Source organism: Pan troglodytes, chromosome 10 (genome assembly GCF_028858775.2).
Source record: "Pan troglodytes isolate AG18354 chromosome 10, NHGRI_mPanTro3-v2.0_pri, whole genome shotgun sequence".
Lineage (NCBI taxonomy): Eukaryota > Metazoa > Chordata > Mammalia > Primates > Hominidae > Pan > Pan troglodytes.
Window position 1 is genome coordinate 92638310 of NC_072408.2, and position 26848 is coordinate 92665157.

General features: G+C 34.2%; 1 protein-coding gene across 2 annotated transcripts in view; it reads right to left on the bottom strand.

The window, feature by feature from the left end:
- RASSF9 (Ras association domain family member 9) overlaps positions 1-26848 on the bottom strand; it is a 41347-nt gene that overhangs the window by 10756 nt on the left and 3743 nt on the right. The window lies entirely within an intron of this gene.

The following is a 26848-nucleotide window of genomic DNA, read 5'->3' on the forward strand; positions in this document are numbered from 1 at the left end:
GCATTTTTAAGTTGAGAATAAGAGTCAGAAGATTGGCCGGGTGTGGTGGCTCACGCCTGTAATCCCAGCACTTTCGCAGGCCGAGGCGGGTGGATCACCTGAGGTCAGGAGCTTGAGACCAGCCTGGCCAACATGGATAAACCCCATCTCTACTAAAAATACAAAAATTAGCCAGATGTGGTGATGGACACCTGTAATTCCAGCTACTCAGGAGGCTGAGGCAGGAGAATTGCTTTAATCCAGGAGGCGGTGGTTGCAGGGAGTGGAGATTGTGCCACTGCACTCCAGCCTGGGCAACAGCGTGAGACTCCATCTCAAAAAAAAAAAAAAAAAGAAGATATAATGCAAGAAAAATATAAAAACCATGGAAAGAATCTTAATTATCTTTTTATTTCCTAGTGTGCTCTGGGAAGAGCAAACTTTCATTCAAGAAATCTGAGGCTATTTTAATTAAAGCATAGGTAGCAATAGTGAAATCATAGAGTTAAAAATAGTACAAAATGGAAAAATCGTCATTCTTTTTCATTAACAACTGTTTATTTCATGCCAACTATATGCCAGACACACCTGAAGATACTAAGGATATAGTAATAAACAAAGAAGACAAGAATGCTGACATGAATATGTAACTAATGTAATATCAAATCACAGTAAATGCTATGAAGAAAATTACATGGGGCAAAGGAATAGAAAACGACCTGGAAGAAGGGCGGTCTATTTTACTTAAAGTGCTTAGGACAGTCTTCCCCAAGGAGGTGACATTTGAATAGGGGTATCAATTATCAAAAAGAGGCAATCAGAGTTCTCAGGAAAGAATTCCAGGAACAATGAGCAGAAGTATAAGGATCTAGGGACAGCAATACTGTGAATGTAGTTGAAAGCTGAGGATAGCAGAGTTGGAAATTGCTGCTGGTGGGAAGGAGAGATTAAATAATAGGCAACGGAGGGGATGGAGAAAAGCAACATCTCCTTTCTCCATCCCCTACTTTAGAGAAGGGGGAAGCCAAACAAAGTGTTAGCTAACACCTTCCTAAGCTAAAGCAACTGGAAAGTTTTAAGTAGAGGTAAAACTAATTTATGCTTTACATATGTCTGTCTTCTGTTTGTGAAATGGACTGGAAAATAGAAAAAAATAGAAGCAAGAAGCCTATTCCATCAGTCTAGAAAATTGATGATGATTTCCTGGACTAGAGTTTTAACAGTACAGATATCATAAAGGAATCAGAGTTGGGATATAGATGATTAGACAGATAGATCCCCCCTACCCAGCACGGAGAGGCACACACATGTATTTATGTAAATATACATGTATATATGGGCTTGATAGTACTTTTCTCTGTTCTATAGAAGGTCAAGGGGAAAAAAACACTTCAGTTCTCTGGAGAAAAAATGACACAGGTAGTAAAAGAAGCAAAAATTCCATGATGTCTAGATCATACCTATTGGAACATTTTTAAGATCATACTTTCCATCATGACTATGCATCAAGTTGACTGTGTCTTTCATAATGCCTCTTTAAAAGAATGCTAAGAAACAAATGACATGAAATTAGTTATGCTACAATGTGATTTATGATGGTATAACAGTTTTGAGTAGTAATTGGCTTCTTGTGAAAGTTAAGTCAAATCATTTATCACTTTATTTATATAGTGCACTCAAAGGATATGACTCCAAGGACCACTTACCAAAGAAAATTTCCCTGCCTTCTATAATAATTTAACATTTAGAATTTATAGTGTTTATGTTTTGGCAGCAATAGTGATTAATTCTATGTTGTTATCTTTATTTTAAATTAACTAACTCTTATACTTTGGTTATTGACTCACATGAAGTAAAAAAGTTATTACTAAAGGTGAAAGATACACCAGGGATGCCAAGTAACACTAAAGATTAGGTCCAACTCCTAACAAAAAATTTCCAGGAAAATATAAGTATTCACATGGAGGAAGTAAAATGTTGTAGTTTATTACTCAAAAAATCACACCAAGTTGTGATAATTCTCTTATAAAATATTTTGCACTTAATGACTCAATACTGAGTATTATATTTTGAAGTAAGTATGATATTTGACAATGTTTATAATTCATCATTTAATAATTGCAAGTAGCAAAAGAGTAGGTTAGAAATTAGAATACCAAACTTACTTTCATATTTTGATTAGTAGAGAAATAAGACACAAATACTGTCTAAACAAAAACAAGTAAGTTCTTTAAGTAAGTGATACTAACTACTATCTGTGTTATGGCTATATAGCACAAGTCAGCTCTAAATAAATCCTTAACTTAATATGTTTTAATTATGTGCATGCAATATCCAAAATTAGTATAACATTTTTTGTACCACATAGAGTTAATTTACTTCAACTAGGATATTTGAAAAGCAATAAACAATATTCTATGTACTTATTGCATGTTAAATTACAAAATTTTATTTTAAAATAAATAATGGTAAAAATAAAATTAAATAGTGGTCATAATTATCAACCTTATAATGCTAATAGTTATTATGTTAAAACTAAGGACAAATTTGTTTTATGTTATTTTTTGGTATTTAAGATTAAATTCTAAAAGAAACCCTGTTCAAAATAAATAGCATTAAAGATAGTAACTATCAATCATAAAGTATCTAAAATGTTCCAGGCACTGTTCTAATCTCTTGCATGTACTAAGTAATTTAATTGTCACCATTCTGTAAGGAAGGTAAAAATATTATCCCCATTTTACAGATAAAGAAAGAGAGGCACAAGAGGTGTTGGTAGCTTGCCTCAGGTCACACAGTGAGTGGTGCAATGAAGGTTCAAACATAAGCAAGAAAACTGGCTCCAGAGTCCGCAGTTCTAACCACTACACTATAAAAACAAATTTATAAGTTTTATAATTTAGATATGTGGATTAATTTGGAAATAATATGAACCACTTTTTTAGCAAGAACTTAAATTAGTCTTTGATACCAATGGAATGAACCACAGTGCCCCATTAGAGCACTCAAATGATCAAGGAAGAACTTTTTCCACTAGGCAGCCATAAAGAAATGTGTGCAGAAATTGTTCTCTTCTGTGCCTTTTTAATTTTAGTCAAATCTTGTTCTATAGTTGATGCAGTAATAAAATATTTCTGGCTGACCTGGGTATCTCCCTTAGCTGACAAAACTCTCATGTAACCAAAAACCTCTGTTGTTGTCTCCTCAGAGTAGTCCCTATTTCCTGTAGCAGACATATAAATTCTTCATCCCTACACTAGAGCTCTGAAGGAGACTCAGAAACTGAGCATATATTCATTTTTAATAGTAGAATAGTAATAATGATGATGATGATGATGATGATGTATGTGACAATTCCCCAATACTCCCATGACCCCTATTCCAGTTGGAATCCTTCCTGCTTAGGAAGGATCAAATTCTTGTGTATTGTGGCCTCCTCCAGAGATCTGCCAGTTTTCAGCTCATATGGAAAGAACACTAATGATCATGATGCACATTGGTTCTGTTACATACTAAAAAAGTAATGCCTTATTAATAACCTCACAATCTGACTGGCACCAAAACTATCATTTTCTTTTTTTCTTTTTTAAATCTGCCCCGAATGTCCTTCTATTTTCTGCAGTCAGCTATTTCTCAATATTTCGGGGAAATTTTACAATCATTCAAACAGAACAATTTTTAAAACTTCTGAGCACATTTAAAAGTAATAACCATCTATTACTGAATTCAGGCAATAAATCATTCATAACTATTATATGCTTCACCAAGCCTAGAGTCTCCTTTATAGCAGACTTAGGATTTATTTAAAATAAACCATATTTATTTTATAATGTGGCTGCGGCTGAGTTTCTATTCATTTATTCCACAAATGTTTGTTAAGCACCTCTTCTGTGGCTGGCACTGTCATGGGAAATGTGTATGATACAAAGACATGTGTGATTTACAGGAAAATGTTTCTCTCTTATGGTGGGAAACTGTGCCAGGGTTGGGAATGGAACGTTTTGTTTGTTTATTGGTGGTTCTAGCGCTAAATTCCTTATTACATTAGTAGCACCCAGTTGCTAGACTGATATAGACTTATGACCCTCAGCATCATTTCATAAAGTTAAAAAAATTAAAAAATATAGAAAGGATATGGAATAAATATCCATCAAAATTAAACCAGTTTAGAAATCTTAAATAATCATAACTTTATAGACATAAACGCTTTCATTTGATCACAGCCCCATGAAAATCCAGTCGTCTGATATAAATAAATATTTTAACACTCGAACTGGGCCTAAATAAAATGTTCCCATCTCAATCTTTGAAAATTTACTATTTAGTAGAAATAATATCTACAAACGCAAACACAACTAAAGTTTAAACATACAAATTTAGACTAGATAGCTTGGTTCGTTATGTAATACCATGTAACAAACAGTTCTTACCTAATGGATTCAAATCTAGTAGTTGAGACACACAACCTCTGATTCTAATGCAACAGGGGATTGCATAAAATATGCACATATATTGCATGTGTAAAATTGTTATTTGTTCTGTTTTACTTTGCTTTGTGTGTGTGTGTTTGTTGGGGCTGAGCAGATAAACATTGCTTTATTTTGTTTTTAATTTATAAAATCTCATATCCCAAGGTTCATGTCCATTTTCTATTCTTATCTCAGTGTTTTAGTTTCATTGATGAACAATGCCACTGCCAATTTGATTGTTATTATTCCTTTTTTTCCTTTTCAGCTCACCATACTCTGCTCTTGCTCACTCAATACTTTTTAATACCTCAAATATTTTTTTCCTGTTCATTGGAAATATGTTTATTGATATTTACTATTTTCAATCCAATGAAGATATTTCTATTTTAGAGGTTTCTTGGTTTGCAACAGCCCTGAAGTTAAGAACCCATGTATAGGGCATTACTAATATTATCCCAGTTTTACAGATGACAGAACTGAGGCAAGGAGAGGGAAGGTCATTTGCCTAAGGTCACAAAGCTAGGAAGTAGGAGTGTTCCTTCCAGCTCTGGCTTTATACTTTAACCTGTAACTAATCCCTGAAAGTAGATTACAATAGCCATTAAGACTACCCACTTACAAATATTTTCCAATTTATATGAACTGATTATGTGTCAATAGTTATTTTTAAATTAACACTTGGAACTCAATGCACTTTTCCTCATAAAATTAATGTTTTACCTACTATAGTTAATCAAACTCCTGGGTTGAATGCTTTTAGGTAAGGTATAATTTTGCCTCCCTTTAATTCTATTATCTTCTTCTTGAACATTCAGTATAAAGGCAAGCATTGAGAGAATCCCCTGTATCTGACTCTGGAATACTAGAGGAATAGGGACTGAGACTGAAGGCAGATGATAAAATTGATATTGATGTTAGTTCCAGGAGTGATCCTCACTAGATACTCTGGAAGGGAGTAACCAACAGGTGGATATCCTGATGGGCACCTCTATAGGAATACCATAATTGTTTGCAAGTGTAGGTTAGTTTAAATTAACTGGTTATAAAATAGAGATTTCCTGGATTATGGGATTCCAAATTTATTACTCCTGTGTTACATTATAGAGGAAAAGCATTTACTCAAAAAAGTGTGCATTTAACAGAATAAAGTAACTATCACACTCACAATTTATGCCAGTTTCGGTTTTGAATTTTAGGTTAACTTGATAACTGTTATCTTCACAATTTGCAAGTAGATATAAAATTTCATAAGCCAGAATTCAATCGGGTCATGGCTTCAAAGTATAGTACTTAGCATCCTAATAGCTTATTATCCATGAACTTTCTTTAATAAATTATATGGTCACAAAGATTTGAATCAGTTATCTACACCATTACATATAACAAGGTAATTCACCAGATGTCCACTTTAAGCAGGAAAAACAATGAACAAATAAAAATTCAGAGTACCATCTTACTCAGTGTTAATTAGGGTATGTCACATTTTGGTTCTGATTAAAACTCATCACAGTCAATAAAACTTAAGAAGTTGTACAATGAAATATATGTTCAAAATTGAATAAGATCATAGCTGTGTTTGGACTTGACTTGAACTAGTTTGTCCATTTCAAGAATGGTTCCTAACAAAAGAGAAAATGCTCTTTTAGTCATATCTAAACTATGACTCCCACAATTTCATAACTACTCCACACAATTATCTTTTTAGTTATTGGAAATTGAATGAAAAGCAATTCAAAACATCATTCAAAAGATTTTGTTACACTATTATATGCACATATTATGCTACAACTATATGTAGTATACATTTATGAAATTTCTTATGCACATAACTATTCTTAGTTGTATATGTGTTTTTGATACCTTATTAAATTTGATAATATTAAATATATCCTAAGGTTTTCACAGAAATATTTTGTTTTGTTGCTTAGCATACTTCTGTTTATTTTAAAGATAGTTTATAATCACATAGTATGTTTGAAAATTATTAATATATACACAAGAGAAATTTTTTAAAGTTCATAATGCTATAATATACATTTTAATTTAATATCCCCTGAAATATTGATGAGATTCATTTGTAAATATTTTGAAAAATATATAGCAGGAACGATTGGACTTGAAAATTTAAATTTATGATTTTATCTTAGTTTTTACTATCAGATTTTAAAAATTTAGCTAAATCTTTTTTTCTAATTCTATATATTCTTCACTATAATACTGCAATATAGATGTCTGGCATATTTCTGCAAATAAAAATAAGAGTAATAGAACTGGAAAATTGTGGAAAATATACTGTATAAATACAGGTTATTAGGAATGACAATAAAATTACCACTATTATTATTTAATACAGAGAAAGGTGTAGTGTTTTTAGTATTCTTATTCAGTAATCTTATTGAACTTACTATAGTAGTTAGCAATATTATTTTATAAATATTTTCTAACCTATGCACAATGTTTTTTCACCTGTTTCAACTAGTCTGGTTTTTTATTGGCATGAACTCTACCAAAATAAAATAACTCTTAACCAAATAAGAGGCGTTTTAAAAATCATTAGTATACACTTTGGATCAAAGATGAGCCAAGAATGTTTTTAATCTTCCCCTGATTTATAGTTTTCTGATTTTGACTAAATTTGTGCTAATGAGGCACATTTCACTGAAAAGATAGATATATACTTGGTTATTCGTCAACACCAGTTTCATTATTCAGGTTTTGCCTTTTCAGAATATCTTCATCATAAATTCAAGAGGATTTATATACTACATGAAACTTTCAACAACATGTGTTAGCCTCAGGGATATTTTTCCATATTCATTCTGAAATATTAGTGAAAAATTGAATATGAAACTTTTTACATTGACTCTATTATGAAGAAAAAGCTTAAAATAGTTCTCCATTGATAATTAGCATTAATAACATAAAAAATTACACAGAATTAAAATGAGTTGGCTTGTAATAAAAAGGCAAGATTCATACAATCAAATATTCTTTGAAAATAATTTAATTGACTAAGCACAAAGCATCAAGAAATAAATTAAGTTTAAATCTTGAAGTTTTAAGATAAAATATTGTCTATGATATTGTAACATCAAATTGGAGATTCAACAGAATTTATATTTACAGAAAAAGAATTTAGTGTGGAGGTAGAGAAAAATGAAGATAAATGGATATAACTTGGCAATCTTTATTCAGTGATCCAAAGATAAAAGGCACTAAAGTTGGGGTCTGGAAAATCAATCGAAGAGCAAAATTTCTTCCTAGTGTATAGTAGACACTAAACTTTGGCTGAAATTTTATATATAAAACTTAGCAGGATGAATACCAAACCCTTTCAAAATAATAAGAATAAATAAAATATTAAATTATTAATTAAGAATAATTACATTATAAGATATGCTTCTAAAACCCATTATATGAAGACTAGGATGCAATCTGTAAATATTTATGGAAAATATTGAGAACTCTGAATGTATTTTTCCATAGAACATATGAAATAACTCTTTATTTCCTAGGCCAGCCTGGAAAGTATAATACTAACACAATCTAGCTACTGTGTAAAGGAGTGATTCCAAGGGAAATGCTTTTATTGCTTGAGTCTCTGCAGAACAAGACTTCGTGCTTGAAAATCAGAGTCTGGACCTTTTCAGTTTCAAGCTATTGGTGGCACCTATGCCTAGAGATTGTGATGGAAACTTCCATCAGATTGAAGCATAAGCCCTGTGAAGCTTTGGGGGCATATCTGAGTCTTGGCCAGCTTCCCAAAACTGGTCTTTGTTTCCTTCTTATTACCATTGTTTATTCTTTAAACTGAAGTTTATCTCAGTGGTTCCCTACCAAGGGTGATTTGCCCCCACGAGATATGTGACAGTGTGTAGAGACATTTTTGGTTTTCACATCAGGTGGCACTGTTGACACACCCTGTTCCAGATTTAAAACCAAACAGTATGTATCCAGTGGGTAGAAGCCAGGAAGATAAATATCCTACAATGCACAAGACAGCCTCTCACATCAAATGATTATCTGGCCTGAAATGTCAATAGTGGCACTGTTGACAAGCCCTGTTCCAGATTTAAAATAAAACATATTTTCATCATCGCTCCCCTTTTACCCCTTTTTCTTACCACTTCTAGGGAATCTAAGAGTAAAATTTATTAAAGCAAAAATAGCAAGCCAGGGAGACCCACCAATCTCAAGTAGTCTAAAACATGATTAAAGGTGGCATTCTATTTAACAAAATATGAATAGGAATTTTTTTTTTTTTTGCTCCTTTTCATCCCATCATCAACCTTTATGCTTGCTATAATTAATTCTACCCAACTGGGCCTCCCTTTGTTAACTCCAGAGCTGGTTCTAAGGAATAAGATTAATTTTAGTTCATGGAAAGGCTTCCATTCATAGCCTTGTAAATTTTTCTTCTTGATTAAGAAATTGTATTTGAATATATGGCCACTATATATGGGAAATGAGCTATGGGATAAAAAGAAGATGTGTGGATGACATGACATACTCGGAATGGTGGAGACCCATGCAGTGATGGTTGTGGTAGGGCTGTGAGTCAGCACAATGGGTTATTGCAATTCTCTTATATGTCTTCCTTGAAGTTGTTATTTCTGTCCTGGACAGAAGGGACAAACAAAGATCAGAATTAGGAAGGAAGATTTCTAGGCACTCAAAGGTTAAGGAAAGAGGTGGCCAAGGAATTATTTGCAGTCTTTACAAGGTGAAAGGGAAACCCCACACACAACTGTACGAAATGAGAGAGAGAGAAAAAAACTCCAAAAACCTCTGGTTTAGGGGAGTTGTAGGCATAAAGATAGGTCTAAATAAGTCAGGGACAGCCTTTGAAAAATAGCTTAGCAATAAAATTAAACTGAATATAATATTTTGCTTTTGTTGTCCAGAAGACATTCTGGAATCTAATATGGTCACAAAGTCACCATTATTCATGTGAATTGGTGACATGCATTATTCTAAACAAAAGTATGGTTATTTGTGCTTTCTGATTGCTGAATATAAAGCAATGGTTGCTCCTTTGGGTATATACCCAGTAATGGAATTGCTGAGTCTAATGGTATTTCTGAATTTAGTTCTTTGAGGAATTGCCACACTGTCTTCCACAATGACTGAACTAATGTACACTCCTACCAACAGTGTATAAGCATTCCTTTCTCTCCACAACCTTGCCAGCATCTGTTATTTTTGATTTTTTAAATAATAGCCATTCTGACTGGAGTGAGATGGTATCTCACTGGTGTTTTGATTTGCATTTCTCTAATGATCAGTGATGTCGACCTTTAATTCATATGATGGTTGGTCGCATGTATGTCTTCATTTGAAAAGTATCTGTTCATGTCATTGGCCCACTTTTTTATGGGATTGTTTGGTTTTTTTCTTGTAAATTTGTTTAAGTTCCTTATAGAGGCTAGAAATAAAAATGCATGTACATACGCATATTTCATTGCAGCACTATTCACAATAGCAAAGACATGGAATCAACCTAAATGCCCATCAACAGCAGACTGGATAAAGAAAATGTGGTTCATATACACCATGGAATACTATGCAGCTATAAAAGAATGAGATCATGTCCTTACAAGGATATGAATATAAATGGAGTCCATTATCCTGGGCAAACTAACATAGAAACAGAAAACCAAGTACTCACATGTTCTCACTTATAAGTGGGAGCTAAATGATGAGAACACATGGACATATAGAGGGCAACAACACACACTGGGGCCTTTCAGAGGGTAGAGAGTGGGAGGAGGGAGAGGTTCAGGCAAAATAACTAATGGGTACTAGGCTTAATACCTAGGTGAGAGGATAATCTGTATAACAAACCCCCATGACACAAGTTTACCTACGTAACAAACCTGCACTGGTACCCCTGAACTTAAAAGTTAAAAAAAAAAAAAAAAGCAATGGTTACTAATATTCTACATTTTATCAGTAGTTGACTAAGCTAAGATAGTGTCATAGCCTGATGTTTTTCATGCTGTAGAAGGTAAATAAATGTTTTCAGCCAAAATTTTCTTTCCGTAGAGAAATGGGGATTATCTTTCTAATATTTTCTTAAAACATAATACACGTAATTCCCTTCAAAATTTCAGTTAAATATCAGTACACTTATAATAATATAATCCTCAGTAGATGGAAGCTGATTTTACCCTAATATCATCACACAATTTAAGGTCATAGCATGAAACAAAACCAGAATTAGTACAAACTATTATTCACCTATATGTGTTTGATATTCTGACATATGCAATATGAAATAATAATACAGAGATAAAAATTGATTTCTGGTCAGAGAAGCTGACAAAGCAGTAAGCACAGATTTTAATAACTTTTCCATAAAAATTAAACTTTTTATGAAAAATATAAATGACTAAGCCAGTTATGAAAATCCTTTCTAGATAGAACATCTTATGCAAATAAGTTACTGAGTCTTATGGAGAATGAGGTCCAGCCTACTGAAAACCTCACCAGCTCACTGTATATGGCACTCATATTAAAAACATGCCAGCAAACAAAACTTGGAGATAGAATAACTCAAAGACGCCAAGTTCGGAAATAGAGTTAGGAATGGGAGCTATAAAACAATAAGAAGACAAAATATTATATTTCAGTATATTTATCTCAGGCTTAAATGTATAGAATGTGTAGAAATTCACACTGCTTTGAATAAAAGCATATAATACATTAAATAATAAAGATGTGTTTATTTATAAAGAACAAGTTTACTAAATTTAATCCCTGTTCCAGAAATTGTAAACTTGTATTTGAGTTTGCAAACCCAGCTCTATACCAATTATGAAGTTTAAAGTGTTTTAAGATGCCATGAATAATCCATTTAGATGTTAAAGAGTCAAATACAATGTCACAGCCATTTTCAAACTAAGAGATCATACTTTTAAATTCAATACTATCTTTTCCCACGAATCAGTTATTAGAGTGCAACTACAATTGGTTTACCTAATAAATTAATTTAGCTTTATTATGACTATGTAAGAGAAAAATATATCTTTTGTATAATATGACTAGTTGTCTTTGTAATTAGAGAAAAGAAGCGATCCAAACCCAAGCAGAAATTTAGAGAGAAAATTGGGTAAGAATAAATGCTTAAATGTACAATTTTTAATGAAAATTTTTATATAAGTAAATTGCATTTGTTCTAGGTTACTTTACCTCCAAATACATTGTTCATTTTAAATTATGGTATATAAATTATTATAATTTGTTTCAACATGTATTTGTTAATGGAACTTCAGTTTTAACAAATATGATTTGGTATTAAGGATATAAAAGAAATGGAAGATAAAGTGATCTTTATATTCAGAAAATTGTCACATAGCTGGAAAGAAAAAAGTACATGTTTAGAGAAATAAATTTTTAAAATTCAAGACCACACTAAGCATTACTAGAAATCATAAGATATGCTCTGTACAAATGTACTACACAATTTCAGAGAAGAAAAACAACAATAAAGTTAAGTAGTCTTTAACAAATAATAAAAAAGACATAGAAGTTGTCCTCAATACCTTCAATTCATTCACAACTTCCATAACCCTTTGTAGAAAGAGCTTCAAGAGATTTAATGTGGGATGAAGGTGGTAATTTAGATCTTGTCTGTAAAGGAGGCCTATTCAAACTGTGCCTTAACATGATTAATGTGGGCATGGTAGCTGAGGCACAGCTACTTAAAAAATAGTAAGATAACTAAAGAACAGTTGAGGATAGGTAAAAGATACATTTGGATAATAATAACGCATATTTATTGTATGCTTAGTAAATGTCAGCAAGTGTTGTAAATGCTTTATGCATATAAATTCACTTTTCATTACAACCATATCAAATAGGTTGTATTATCAAACCCATGTTACAGATTAGAAAACTGAGGCACAAGAGATTGTTTGTTCAATGCTACCCTCAGCTAATAAGTGGAGTAAAATAAGTTTAGATAAATGAATTATAATTGAGTCAGACCACTGATGAACTCTCTAGTAAATCCAATATAATAATCAATATGTTTTAGTAAGTTTTTTTCTGAAAACAAAATATAATATCTGAGTTCGATTTGAACCTATTGAGAAAATTTGCTTTTTTGGCATAAAAACATAAGACAATATATATTTATCAACTACATCAATGTATTATCAATATAGAAGCCTATCTACAATGCAATATTCAATAATTGATTTTCTTGCAATCCAGTGGCTCATCATACACAGTCTCCTAATTTTTTAAAGCAGTTTAAAAGGGAACTATAAAACTTGCCGGGCGTGGTGGCTCACGTCTGTAATCCTAGCACTTCGGGATGCCGAGGCGGGCGGATCATGAGGTCAAGAAATCGAGACCATCCTGGCCAACATGGTGAAACCTCGTCTCTACTAAAAACACAAAAATTAGCCGGGCGTGGTGGCGGGCGCCTGTAGTCCCAGCTACTCTGGAGGCAGAAGCAGGAGAATGGCATGAACCCGGGAGGTGGAGCTTGCAGTGAGCTGATATCGCGCCACTATACTCCAGCCTGGGCGAGACAGCGAGACTCCGTCAAAAAAAAAAAAAAAAAAAAGGAACTGTAAAATTATTTTGTAATTTCTGTGGTGAACACCGGAATAAAATGTTGAATTGCCCGTTCAATGCAGATTTCTAAAAATATTTTTAAAAACTGGATTAAACAAAGTTTCTTCATGGTATTGTAAACCTCCAAAAAAACATAATGAGTAACTTGGAAGGAATCAAATGCATGCATGTTTGATTACTGGCTTTTTCACATACTAGGCAATTTTTAATGCTTTAAGCATTTTTTTTTTCTTTTTTTAGAGACAGGGTCTCACTATGTTGCTGGAGCTGGTCCCATACTTAAGTGATCCTCATGCCTCAGCCTCCCAAGGTGCTGGGATTACAGGCACGAGCCACAGTGCCTGGCCGCTTTAATCATTCTTGATTATACTACAATGTTTATCGTAAAAATTAGCAAAATATGGATTTTAAATAAGAAAATTTAAAATGACCTATTCATTCCTGCACCTGGAGACAATTAATATTTAATTATTTTCTAATAAAAAATACCAATATTTAATGAACACTTACTATGTGCTATGCTCTAAGTGCTTTACATGTTCAAACCTATTTAATCCAAACCAATGAGGATGTACTAAAATTATGCCCATTTTATGGATGGGTGAATGAATAAGTACAGACAGATCATTATGCACATCTAAGCTTCAATTTTCTCATCTACATAACACACCCTAATCACAAGTTTGTGATAAATATTAAATTACACAATATATGTGAAGTTCCTAAGCCAATGACTGATAGATAGTTAGCATTTATAATGACTAATTCCCTGTCTGCTTTAGAAAAACCAAAAGAAAGAAGACAACAATAATGTGGTTATATGAAGACCAGCAGAACGCCAAGTTCATATTTGTAAATAATTAGTACCTTGTCTAGATATTTAAACATACAAAGCTAAAATGTCTCTGCTAGTTTTGGAAATGGAAAATTGAAAAGGATAACTGGTTCAGTTATTTTTCTAGTTTTCTTTAGACTTGTTCATTATTCGATAAATAGGTGATAAGTCAATGTTTTGACATTCAAATAAATTTGGAAATTATTTGGCTACCACAGTGTTGGCAAACTATAGCCCTTTGATCACATGCAGGCCACCACCAGTTTTTGTATGGTTCATGGGCTAGGAATGTGTTTTACATTTTTAAGTGTTTTTTAAAATTAAAAGGAAAATAACCAGCTTAGACATGAAAAACATAGGATTCAAATTTCAGTGTCCATAAAGTTTTATTGAAAACCAGCCATGCTCATTTGTTTACATATTGTACATGGCTGTTTTCATGCTGCAATGACGGAGTTGAGCCTCTGACAGAGAGTGATCTTATGGTTCACAAACCTTAAAATATTTACTATTAGTCATTTACTGAAAGTTTGCCAACCCCTGGATGAACACAGTGAAATTTCTTCACTTTAGGAATTCTGAGGGCATTTAATATGATGTTGTTACATCATAAAGCCCCAAGAAAAGGAAAATGATTTCAGTATGTAGAATTTTCTAAATGTATTTGACCTTGGCACAACATTTCACAATATTTAAGGTTTACATGAAACATCTATAATGCACAAATTCAACTGAAATTTGAAATATAAAATGAAAAATGTCATTTTTTCCTCAGAAGTCACCTGTATTTGCTAACAAGAAATTAAATAATATTTCCCTCATATAAATAATGTATGACTGCATATAATTCTATTAAAATGCTGATGGGATCTCTTACATAAAACATTAAAAATTTTTTTTCAGGAATATGTATTGAATATCAATCTAGGAGACCTTTGAATGTCTTCTTTAAGTTTTAGAGAATTGTTCAATTTATTTCTAGTAAGTTTCAAAGCATGATATGTTCCCCCACTTGTTCAGCCTTTAAAAGCTACATTGAGGCCGGGCGCGGTGGCTCATGCCTATAATCCCAGCACTTTGGCAGGCTGAGGTGGGCAGATCACGAGGTCAAGAGATCCAGACCATCCTGGCCAACATGGTGAAACCCCGTCTCTACTAAAAATACAAAAATTAGTCAGGCGTGGTGGCATGGGCCTATAGTCCCAGCTACTTGGGAGGCTGAGACAGGATAATTGCTTGAACCCGGGAGGTAGAGGTTGCAGTGAGCCAAGATGGCGCCACTGCACTCCAGCCTGGCAACAAAAAACAAATAAATAAATAAAAAATAAAAGAAAAAAAAAGCTACATTGACCAATAAATTCTAAGTTTGTTTGGCTATTTTCTACACTTAAAAAATAATCACCTCAGAAAAAATGAAGGCATTTTAGGTAAAGCAAATATGCCACACATGAAATAGGAAGCTCTGGCCCAAAACTAACTGATTAATTTTACACAGTATGTGGCAAATGTCTTCTGAAGTAACATTAGTTTTTGGATCATAGAGCTGCAATGTTAGGGAGAGATAAACACAGAACTCATAAATAATACAGCTCTTTTCTTAGGTTGCTAAGGAAATTTGAATCACTGTTTTGACAGATAAAGCATGAAATATAGTGCTATGAAAATAGTTTCCTCCAAACACAAACCATTAACATTTTTTAAAAATAGTTTGAAAATTGGAGTCTTTCAGAAAATTAATGACTCTATGAAAACCTAGGACAGTCATCACTTAATAAAAACAAAAGAAAAAATTATCTTGAAAATTAAAATTTGATATATATGTTTGTGTATCTACGAGTGTGTGTGTGTGTTTATTTGTATTTATTAGTTCTGTGCTCTACTAATGCTACTTTAATTTTCGAAGAAGTAATATTATAAACCAGTCATGTGGGATAAGAAAAACCCTAGACATTCCATAGTGGCTGGGTAGCTATAGAACATAATTCCCATGAACAGGGTAAAGGGAAGAGAATGTGTAAAGAATGTGTATTGGAAACTACTTGGGGTTAAGTAAACTAAGCTCATAGTTCAGATTCCGGAAATTGATTATAGTCCAAATGTAAATATTTAACATGTGTTATTTACCAGATGAAATGGTGAGAAAATATCTAATCTTGTTGGAAATTCGGGTGTACCTGCACCTGGGAGGTTGCTAAAGTGCCCTTACTGATTGGTATTTTGTAAAGAAATATTTCGCAACAAAAAAAAGTGCTTATTAAAAGGAAAGTCACCTAGCCTTAATGTTTAGTTTACTGATAACTATCGTTATTTCAGCTATTAGTAAGAGATTTTCTTTTGACAGCCGAATCCACATTGGCTTTGCCTTCTTAGTGGAAGATATTTCCTAATGATAATGATTTTGAGCTTATATTTACCTGCAACCACCTGCTCTTCCCCTCTAAATGTATTCCGAGATAAGCTGGTAAACTTGAAGGACATAAGTCATATGCAGGAATTTCAGTTATCCAGTTGGATAGCTGAAAACATGAGGTGAGCCCCGTTATCCCTGACTTCCATTTTCTGAATATACCCTGTAATGAACTGCAATAAAATAACTTCCAGTTGGAAGCTTCATCTGAATAATCAACTATTTACATTAATCACAAATAAATTTCTTGAAGAGAAAAAGAAAATTATTAACTTGTAGAAACGAGAGTATATCAGGGCCTGCCATTCTATTTTGTTAAGGAAAAGGAGAGATATTATTCTTGGGAACATTATTGATAAGAGAAAAATACTAATCATCTATATCAAAAGTATTGTGCCTTTATTTTTCTTCCCTAGGTTTTAAACTCTTTAATATGCTTTGAATTTTACTGTCGCCACCTCTTCTAGGACTTTGCTTTATAATTCACCCCTTCGTAAACTCTTTTTATCTTCTACCTTTTTCTCTGGTTCTTTCTACTATCTTGTCACATTAAAAGAACCTTCGCTTGACCACATATTCCCCTCCACTATCTTTCCTTCACACACCAAATAGCAATCCATCGTTATTCTCTCTAGTACATCACTTTCCAGAAACTCCTCAGCCCACCACAAAATGTCTACTGCCGGCCAGGCGCGGTGGCTCACGCCTGTAATCCCAGCACTTTGCGAGCCCGAGGCGGGCGGATCACGAGGTCAGGAGATCGAGACCATCCTGGCTAACACGGTGAAACCCCGTCTCCACTAAAAATACAAAAATTTAGCCGGGCGTGTTAGTGGGCGCCTGTAGTCCCAGCTACTCGGGAGGCTGAGGCAGGAGAATGGGGTGAACCTGGGAGGCGGAGCTTGCAGTGAGCTGAGATCACACCACTGCACTCCAGCCTGGGCGACAGAGCAAAACTCCGTCTCAAAAAAAAAAAAAAAGTCTACTGCCTCCACTCATCCTCAGTAGCCACTTTTCTTCTTAGGGTTATCGGAAATCTCTTAACTGCCACACCCAATAGCCACTTGCAGAACTGATCTGACATATCCTCTTTGTAACATAATGCATTGTGACCTCCTCCTCCCATTCTTGCAGCTTTCCTCTCCTTGACTGTTACGATGCCATTCTCACATGGATCTTCCTTTACTTTTCCAGCTGCTTCTTCCCAGATCCCACATGCACCTTGCTTCTTCCACATAGTCAATAGATGTGGATGTCATGCAAGTTAAGATTAGCATGGCCACAAACACTTGACAGTTCTTCCCGTTAAGAGAAGCCCTCTATTTCTTCACCCCTTGAATAGACCTTGGAACTTGCTATGACCAATGGAATGTGGCAAAAACATGTTTGCATGTTCTGGAGTTCAGGCTTCAAGAAGCCTTGTATCTTCTGCTTAATTCTTTTTGAAATGCAGTCCTGAGACTGCTGTTTGATGAAAAAGCCTGAGTTCAAAGATTATATGGAGAGAAAAGAGGCAAACCATCGAAATCAAGTTGCTCTACCTGAACTGAGCCCTCAGCCAATCAGCTGCTCATGAGAGAGCCCAGGTGAAGCCAGCAGAAGAACCAGTCTTGCTGACCCACAGAATTATGGAAAATAATAAATTGTTCTTTCAGCCACTAATTTTGGGAGTGTTTTATTGTGCAGTAAGTGATAACTGATACAATTGGCATCCCCTAGGTTTTCGACTGTGACTCATTTCTTGTCTCACTATACACATTCTTGTGGGTGACTGCAATAATAGTTGCAGTCTGTAAACCAATTGTATGATGATGGTTCTCAAATCTAACTATTACGACCTTGAGCTCTAGACCTATATTCCCAACTTCTTTTTTTTTTTTTTGCATCCTGATATTTTCATTTTCATAACTTACAGACACCTCAAATTTGACCCATGAAAACTAATTCATCATACTCTTCTCTAAAATATCAAACTATTCCATTGCCTGAGTTCCCATCCTACTGAATGCAATTATAGTGAATGCAAAAATAGTGTTCCCCACCTGTCTACCCAGCTTGAAAACTGAGTTTTCCTAAACACTTTCCTTTGCCTCTCTCCTCTTACTTTAACAACCAATCACTGTTTGTTTTATCCTTTCTCTTAAATGTCCCAAATATCTGCCCTCATATTCATCACCCCTACCACAATTCAGATAACTCTGTTTTACTATATATTACTGCAGTAAGATATTGTAGGTTGTTATAAAATCTTTCCCCTTCACATTTGTGCCCCGTAATCTTACCAGACTGTCATTTTTAAACTGCAAATCTATTTTTTAAATTTTTTTATTGAAATCTTTAAACTATTTCTAAGTCCTGCATTTTAAACCTGTCTCTGTCTCTCTTTATCCCACTATCTCTTGTCTGCTCCTAGGATTGCTTCCATAATCTGACTCCTCTAACTCATAGCCAAGCATTAATTAATATACACATTGAGTTAGCCATTCCTTACTTCTTGCTGATCTCTGACAGATCTACTATGAGAACAACCTGCTGTTACACATATTACATTATTGATTGCTAGACTGGAATGGACTGCATCTGCTACGCTTTTATTTTGACTTCGAGCTTTTCCATAACCTGTTGCCTTGTCCTGAAACACTCGATCCCTTCTCCATCTAACTCTTACTCTGCTTTAGGTGTTAAGTGTTGCTTTCAGGAAAGTTCTCTGACCTTCTCTGAATAACCCCACTCCCACAAACCCAAATGGAAATGTGTGCTTATTTATTTATTTATTTATTTATTTATTTATGAGAGGAAGTCTCACTCCGTGACCAGGCTGGAGTACAGTGGTGCGATCTCGGCTCACTGCAACCTCTACCTCCCAGGTTCAAGTGAGTCTCCTGCCTCACCCTCCCTGGTAGCTAGGATTACAGGCGCGTGCCACTATGCCTGATTAATTTTTGTATTTTTAGTAGAGACAGGGTTTCACCATGTTGATACTTCTACAAAATCTAATGTACACTTAGTAGCAGCACTTTGTACTTTGGATAATGCATCCTTTTTTGCTAGTTTGCCAGTCAAGTCCTGGGCTAAGTCTCACTTTTGAAGTCTAAATGCCTAATACGGTAGGTATTAAACTTGGGAGTGGGGTAGAGATGAGAAGGGGGAGTTTTAGGGAGATATATAAAGGGAATTTCTCAGTCAATAATCTAGATCAAGTGTCTGAAAACTAAGGACCTCGTGGTTATAACTGCCCCACCACCTGTTTTTGTAAATAAAAGTTTTATTGAAACACAGCCACATCAATTTCATTATGTATTATCTATAGCTGTTTTCATACTACAAGGACAGAGTAGTTGAGATGGAGACATTATGACTGGGAAAATATAAAATATTTATTATGTTTTTTACACAAAAAGTTTGACAACTCTTGTCCTAGATAATTTGGCTGCCCCAGAAATCTGCACTGTATTTATTTAAATAATAAAATGTTTATTGAACTTCAATATCTACACAAGTTTTCTCTGTACCATTCTCTAGGAGATAAAAAGGTAAAAATAATGTGATCTTTACACACACACACACACCCTTACAGTCTAGTGGAAATAATGGCTATGTTTGAAAGCAATTTCAACCAAAGGTAATGATTAAAGGATCATTAAAAGGGTGACTGCCTTATGTGGCCTGACTGTGATTAATATAAGATTAGTCAGCCTGACAGCCCTGACTGGGAAACCAGTTTGTGTTTTGCCTTGAAAGCCCCACTCCAGGTGCACTGTGCTATTCTGTATTAATCAGCCCCATATGAATGTGAGGAGGGATGAGAGTGGGTTGGATGAAAGGCTGCTTTCACAGTCCCATCTCAGGTGCAGTGTGTCCAAACACCAGGTGTTTACTGGTGGAATATTTAGAAACATTCAAATCACACCTTAATTTTCTTCACTCTTCACCCTGATGTTCTTCCCTCACCAAGCCTATCTCTGCCATATTTTCTGTTCTTTATGATGACACACATGTATGTCCAGTTACTCAGAACCAAAATCTAGTCACCAATGGTTCTTTTTTCCATCCTGATATTGGCCCCATGCATTGAATTTTGAATTCCTATAAATTCCGCCTCCATGGTGACTCTTGAATCATTCTTCTCTTTCTATTTAAGAAAGTCCTTTAACTCCCTCGTACCTGGCCCACTCGTATTCTTTCTCCATTCCTTCCAATATATATATATATATTTTTTGAGGCAGAATCTCGCTCTGTCGCCCAGGCTGGAGTGCAGTGGCACGATTTTGGTTCACTGCAAGCTCCGCCTCCCAGGTTCACGCCATTCTCCTGCCTCAGCCTCCCGAGTAGCTGGGATTACAGGCACCCACCACCGTGCCTGGCTAATTTTTTGTATTTTTAGTAGAGTCGGGGTTTCACTGTGTTAGCCAGGTCTCGATCTCCTGACCTCGTGATCTGCCTGCCTCAGCCTCCCAAAGTGCTGGGATTACAGGCATGAGCCACCGCGCCTGGCCCATCCCTTCCAATATTTTTAAATATATTTCTTCAAGTTTAATATTTATGTGACATAATGATTATATCATTTTCTTGCTCATAGCCCTTCAATGGTTCCCACCACAATATAAAGAAAAATTAAATTAAATTTAAAAAATAAAATAATCAGTTTGGCCATTCACAAACTCACTGATACTATTATGCCAAATATTTTACATTTCTTCCTCTTTCTCCTTTACCTACAATATTCTTTTTCCCAACTTTTTATATTCTAATCTTCCCTCTCATTTAGATTCTAGTATAGACGCTGTTTTGTAAAACCCACAGAGGTTGCTTCTCCTTGTCACCTAACATACCACTCAATCTCAGTCTTGAGCTTCAGGCCCAATATCTTACTGAATACCTCTACTTTATGTATTTAACTGGCATCTGAAACTTAGCAAGGCTAGAGAAGAATCATTAATTTTCCACACATTCTTCCCAACATCTGCTGTTTGACAAGTATCTTCAGAATCATCCCTGTTAAAACCCTCAGAATCATCCCTCATTTTTCATCTTCACTCACTCAGTACAAATTTAAGTTCTCTTTCTAAACTGTATCAATTTTGTCACCTACATTCCTTCTCTACTATCATTACACTAGTCATCATATTTTGCCTACACTACTGTAATGTCACCGCAACTAGAGTCCCTGCTTTCACTCCTCGTCCTACTACAATTACCTCTCTACATCCTAGGCAAGTTGACCTTTTGAAAAATGTAAATAAGATTCTATAATTCCCCTGGTTAGCACCCTTCAATGGATTTCCCTTGCATTTAAAGTACAATCAACATCCCTTATGATCCACAAATATCTAAATAATCATACTCCATCTAGGTCCTCAACTACATTCCCTACTCGTAAGCCCCTTACTAACTGGTTTTTCTTCATGTTTTCCACAGCTCCAAACCATATTCTGTCTCAGTGCATTTATACCTTCTGTTCAACCTGGCTAAAACAGTCTTCTACCACAAGCCTGACATGCCTGATTTCTTTGGTTCATTACAGTCTTAACTAACAAGGCAACTCTTCCCAGACCACTCTCCACTACATGAATCTAGTTTTTCCTGATAACAGTAATTACTATCTCAAATGTCTAATTCACATATTGTTTTTGCATTGTCTGTCCATCTACCACTGCATTATACATTCGATCAGAGGAAAAACCTTGATTATCTTTCTCACTACTTTATCCTTAGCATCTAGAAAAATATATGGCACATACTACAAAGTAAATAAATATTTATTATTCAACATATGGATTTTATTATGACACTTTAAAATGCTTGTTTTGTATTTCAATTGTTTACATATGGCTTGTGTGTCTTGTTAATCAGCAAGCTCCTTAAAAACATAATCCATACCTGATTTATCATTAATATTTCACAATATAACTCGATATAAATATATATGTGTGTATGTGTGTGTGTATTTAAGTAGATCACAAGTCTGACAGAGTGAGATTTGTGATCTACTTAGAACATCATGTATATTTTTTTCTGAGATGATAAAATAGGTTTTCTAGTATCTAATAGCACAACAGTGTGGTTGTAGGCAGTAATAATTTAATTGTACATATTAAAATAACTAAAAGAGTGTAATCAGATTGTAACACAAGGATAAATATTTGAGGTGGTAGATACCTCATTTATCCTGATGTGATTATTATGCATTGTATGCTTGTATCAAAATATCTCATGTATCACATAAATATATATATACACTTACTATGTACCCACAAAAATGAAAAATAAAATATTATGAGCATATTCTGTAAAACAATACATTCCACAGTCAACCATTTTACTTAATCTTCTAAATTGTGATTACAGCAAGTTCTCCTAATTAAAAGTAGAACCACAAAAATTGCTTAACATTGTTAAAACAGTAACTTAATCTATGTCTCATGGCTATTAATTACAGTTCTAGGAAGAAATTCCTCAACTTTCACTGCTGGAAGAACAGGCAGTCAAGGAACAAAGCTGACTACTTTGTGGTCTACCTCTGTAATGTGCATAGTTTCCTGCACTATTAACAAAGATGAAACCTCAAAATTCTACTATGGCCTTTTAAGTGTTTTTACTAATCATGTATAATTCTTCTCCATAGGAGAAGGTAGTTATTACATGTCTACCCCATAAAAAGGTCCATGGTTTATCAATAGAATCTCTCTTATCTTCCAGAAAAACACAAGGTCTCATGTGCAGAGCTGAAATAGATATCCTTTTAGGCTTTACTGTGGAAGACTGTGTTTTCCCAAAACAAACGCTCTTCTACTGAATGCTAAATTACCACACTTAACCATAATTTCAGGGATTCCAGTGGGACTGAAAAAGATCAGAGTAAATAAGGAGCATTAAGAGTAACTAAAGGTATATGAGGTGGCTACAAAATGTCCCAACCATTGGTTGAGAACAATAAACATGCACCAGAGGGCATATCAATAGGCCTCTCACACAAAGCTTCTAGCAGTCATACGCCATAATTAATGAGCCTGAAAATTTGCTGAAGTTGGACCACTATCTGCATCAATGGAAATAAAATTTAAAAGACTCATAAAATGGTAGAGTTACTCAGTTTCAAGATCTGATACACGGACCAATTTAATGTGATTATTAGAATAAACAGAAGTCAACTGCCATTGACTTTCAGCTGACAATGTTGTATAAATACACAAAATTATTTTAAATACTTCTATTGTAATTGTAAAATATTGTTTTCCACCAACTCAACTAAGATTATGGATTGCCAAACTGACCATATTACTGCCCGTTTCTTGGATTCTTTTGATTATCATATGTGAGTCAGTCTTAGCCCTGTGTGATTCAGCCCCCTCCTACATATTTTTCTAAATCTTATTGCATTCCCTTCTCTTGTTCAAGCCTGTCGCCTGTGGGAGTTTAATAAATGCTAGCTAATTATGATGATGCTCATTTTATTTTCCTTTACCTCCATTTACTCCTCTCTTAAATATTTCTACATAGAGTTAATCAACATTTATTGAGCACCTACTCTACAGAGGAATAGCCTTCATCAACTCCGAGAGATTGTACTCTAATTTTCTTAATTATATTGCAAAAATTATGATTTTGTCTACCCTGTCAAAGATAGTTTTCCATGGAAGAGTGATTTTAAAAAAGTTCTTGCATGAACTATTTTACTATAATACTGTTTTCTCAATTAGGAGTTTAATCTCTTAGGAATGGGGTTTTGTCTTTGCATGTCTGGTACAGTACTAAACACAGTTTACCCATCCTAAAGAAACAAAATTAAAAGGTAGCCACTCAGAACATTCCTATAACTGTGTTGCTAAACTATCTCAAATGAGTAGGAGATATGCTCCACATTCAACAGTGAGGTCTGTGGAACCCATTCAGTCTCACCCACCCAACTTCACTCATATGCATACCTGGCTGTGTTCTAGGGGGATGAGGGGAGGTAAGAGCATCCATAGAGAAGAACAAATGACCATGATTCTTGATTTGTTTTTCTACCAAAAGTCTGGTAAAGTTGTATATCATCTGTTTATTAGATATGGCCCTTTACCACTTGAAAGCCAGGAGCTGGGCCTAGGAGCAAGGAAGATGAGAGGTCAACCTTGCATTTATGGATTCATTCTTTAAGTTACCCATGTATCCACTTAACATAAATGCACTACTGATCAGCTGTATTTTAAGAGTATATGTTGAATTTCTTTATTCAATCAACAAATATTTTTTGAGCACTTACTCTCTGGCTATCTAGGAAGGAAAGATACAAGTAAGGTCCCTGCTCTGATTGGACCTATACTCAATGATTTTTTTAACAGAATGCTTAAATCACTTCATTTATAAAAGCAGGGTGCATTATAGTCTGAAGATATAAACCTCTGAGTATAATTTTCCTTGTTTGTTAGCAGATTTAATTTGCATTGCTCATTCTTATACTTGAAATATCTTGTTTATTACTGCCAGTGCTAAACATCTTCCCAAGGCTCTACTCCACTTGCATAAATACTTTGTACTTGTATGATCATTTATATTAGTAATCGCTTTCAATTTTATCCAACAAATACACAAACTTTCTCTAGATGGTGTAGTACTACAACAGACTCTACAAGAATGGAGTCACAATATATTAAAAATAGTAAAGAATTAGCATTTAAGAAATCAGTGTTGTGTTTTGCCAATGTTGTGTTTGGATGTCAAGAAATTAATTAAGCAACCATACATTAAAGTCATTAGAATGCAGAAGTAAGCTGAACTTTTTCCTCTGACATATACATGGTGCAGATATCATGAGGTTTCATTTTAGAAAGCTGATATGTAAGAGGCAAAGAGATTCCTTGTCAAGGACTGGTATTCATATACACCTGCAAGAGGTAAACACATACCCTTACTTCAACCTTATTTCATTTTCAGAACTACTATCAAAAGAATAGAGCCACATATTTGTGAATTATTTAGAGTTATCATCAGATCTCCTGGAACTACACGCCAACAACATAACATCAAAACTTCCTGAGTTATACAGCCAACGAACACATTATCTAAATTAAATTGTTAGACAGCTTCAAACTTTTTAAAACTTTTCTCCAAAAAATTAATTTAAGTACTTCTCGCCTTGACATGTGTCAGGCACTGACACTGTAGATAATACATTTTATGTAGTACAAAGCTGGCTTAGATTTTCTTGAAAAACAATTCAGGTTTAACCTAGAGCTCAATTTCACCCTTGGCACAGCTCTCAGGATATTTTTGTTAGGGATAAAGCATTCCAGTCATTGTTCCTAATGAGCTATCCACTGCCAACTAATAACTACTTAAGTTACCAGGTATAATCAGGGGAAATCACTTTCAGGAACTCCTGAGAATTTTGAAGATTTACATACTCAAATATCTGACACTTCTCCATACAATTTTGGATACATTTTAAATCTTGATTGGAAGGATAAACAAAATAGTGCATAATAATTTCCCACTCTGCAGAATTCACAAATTACCATACTTCTAATAACAGAGAGAAGACATCCTTCTTGTCAGCAACTTTTACCCTAACCACAAAATTTAATTCTTTCTTCTGATGAAGCAATCATTGAATGATTTACTTCTAGTGACAATATAATGTACTTGGCCTTAAGAACTGTTGTCTAAATATGTTCTAATTGATGCAAAAGCAACCTGGAATGCAAATTTTATGTATCAATTATAAAACAATAAAGCTATAATATTTTATGCTAATAAATTCAGGACAAGCAAATTTTTTGGAGTCTTTTAATTTTAGGTTGATATTACAAGCATGTCTGCTATAGCCTGTGGTGGATATTCATATATCAGTACGTTTTGTGAAAGCCGAAGGGAACCCTTGAGATGACTTAAGGGAAAATGAAGAGAAAACTAAATAGCACTTCAAAATAATTTTAAGTGCCCTTTAAACTGGATTCAATACTTTTACATTCATTATTTTTTATCTTACAAATCACCTATGCAAACTATTCTAATTTCCTATTTTGAAAAATATATTGGACACTATTTCATTATGGCAATGTTATGCTTCTAGCAAGGTTTGGTGAAAGTACCAACCAATTCTCTGTCTCCAAATCTTATTAATTAAAACACTAAGAAATCATACCTTACAACCAAGTATTCCAAAAAAAAAGCTTTATAATAACATTCTAGTTATCTGAACTTTTACAAAATTTCTGATTGCTATTTAGACACATTAACATTAAAACAATCCTTACCTTGAAAACCTAATCTAATATAAAGACAATCACATTCACAAATGGAATCTATGTGAATGGTAAATAGGTTCATAATCTAAATCCAATTGTTGAATGTCCACATGAATCTCAAATGGACTGGTGTTTCATTATTTACTACTTTAGCTTTTATGTGAGGAACACTGGTTCCCTAGCGACTTTTAGAAAACACTTTCAGAACTTGAACAGCTTACTGAAAAAATATCTAGACTCTCAAACATTTGTATTCTTCATGTTGAACAAAAAGTCTGATGAAGAAGATATGCATCAAGAATCTTTGGAATTCAGTCATAGAATATTCTGTTTTTCTGGAATC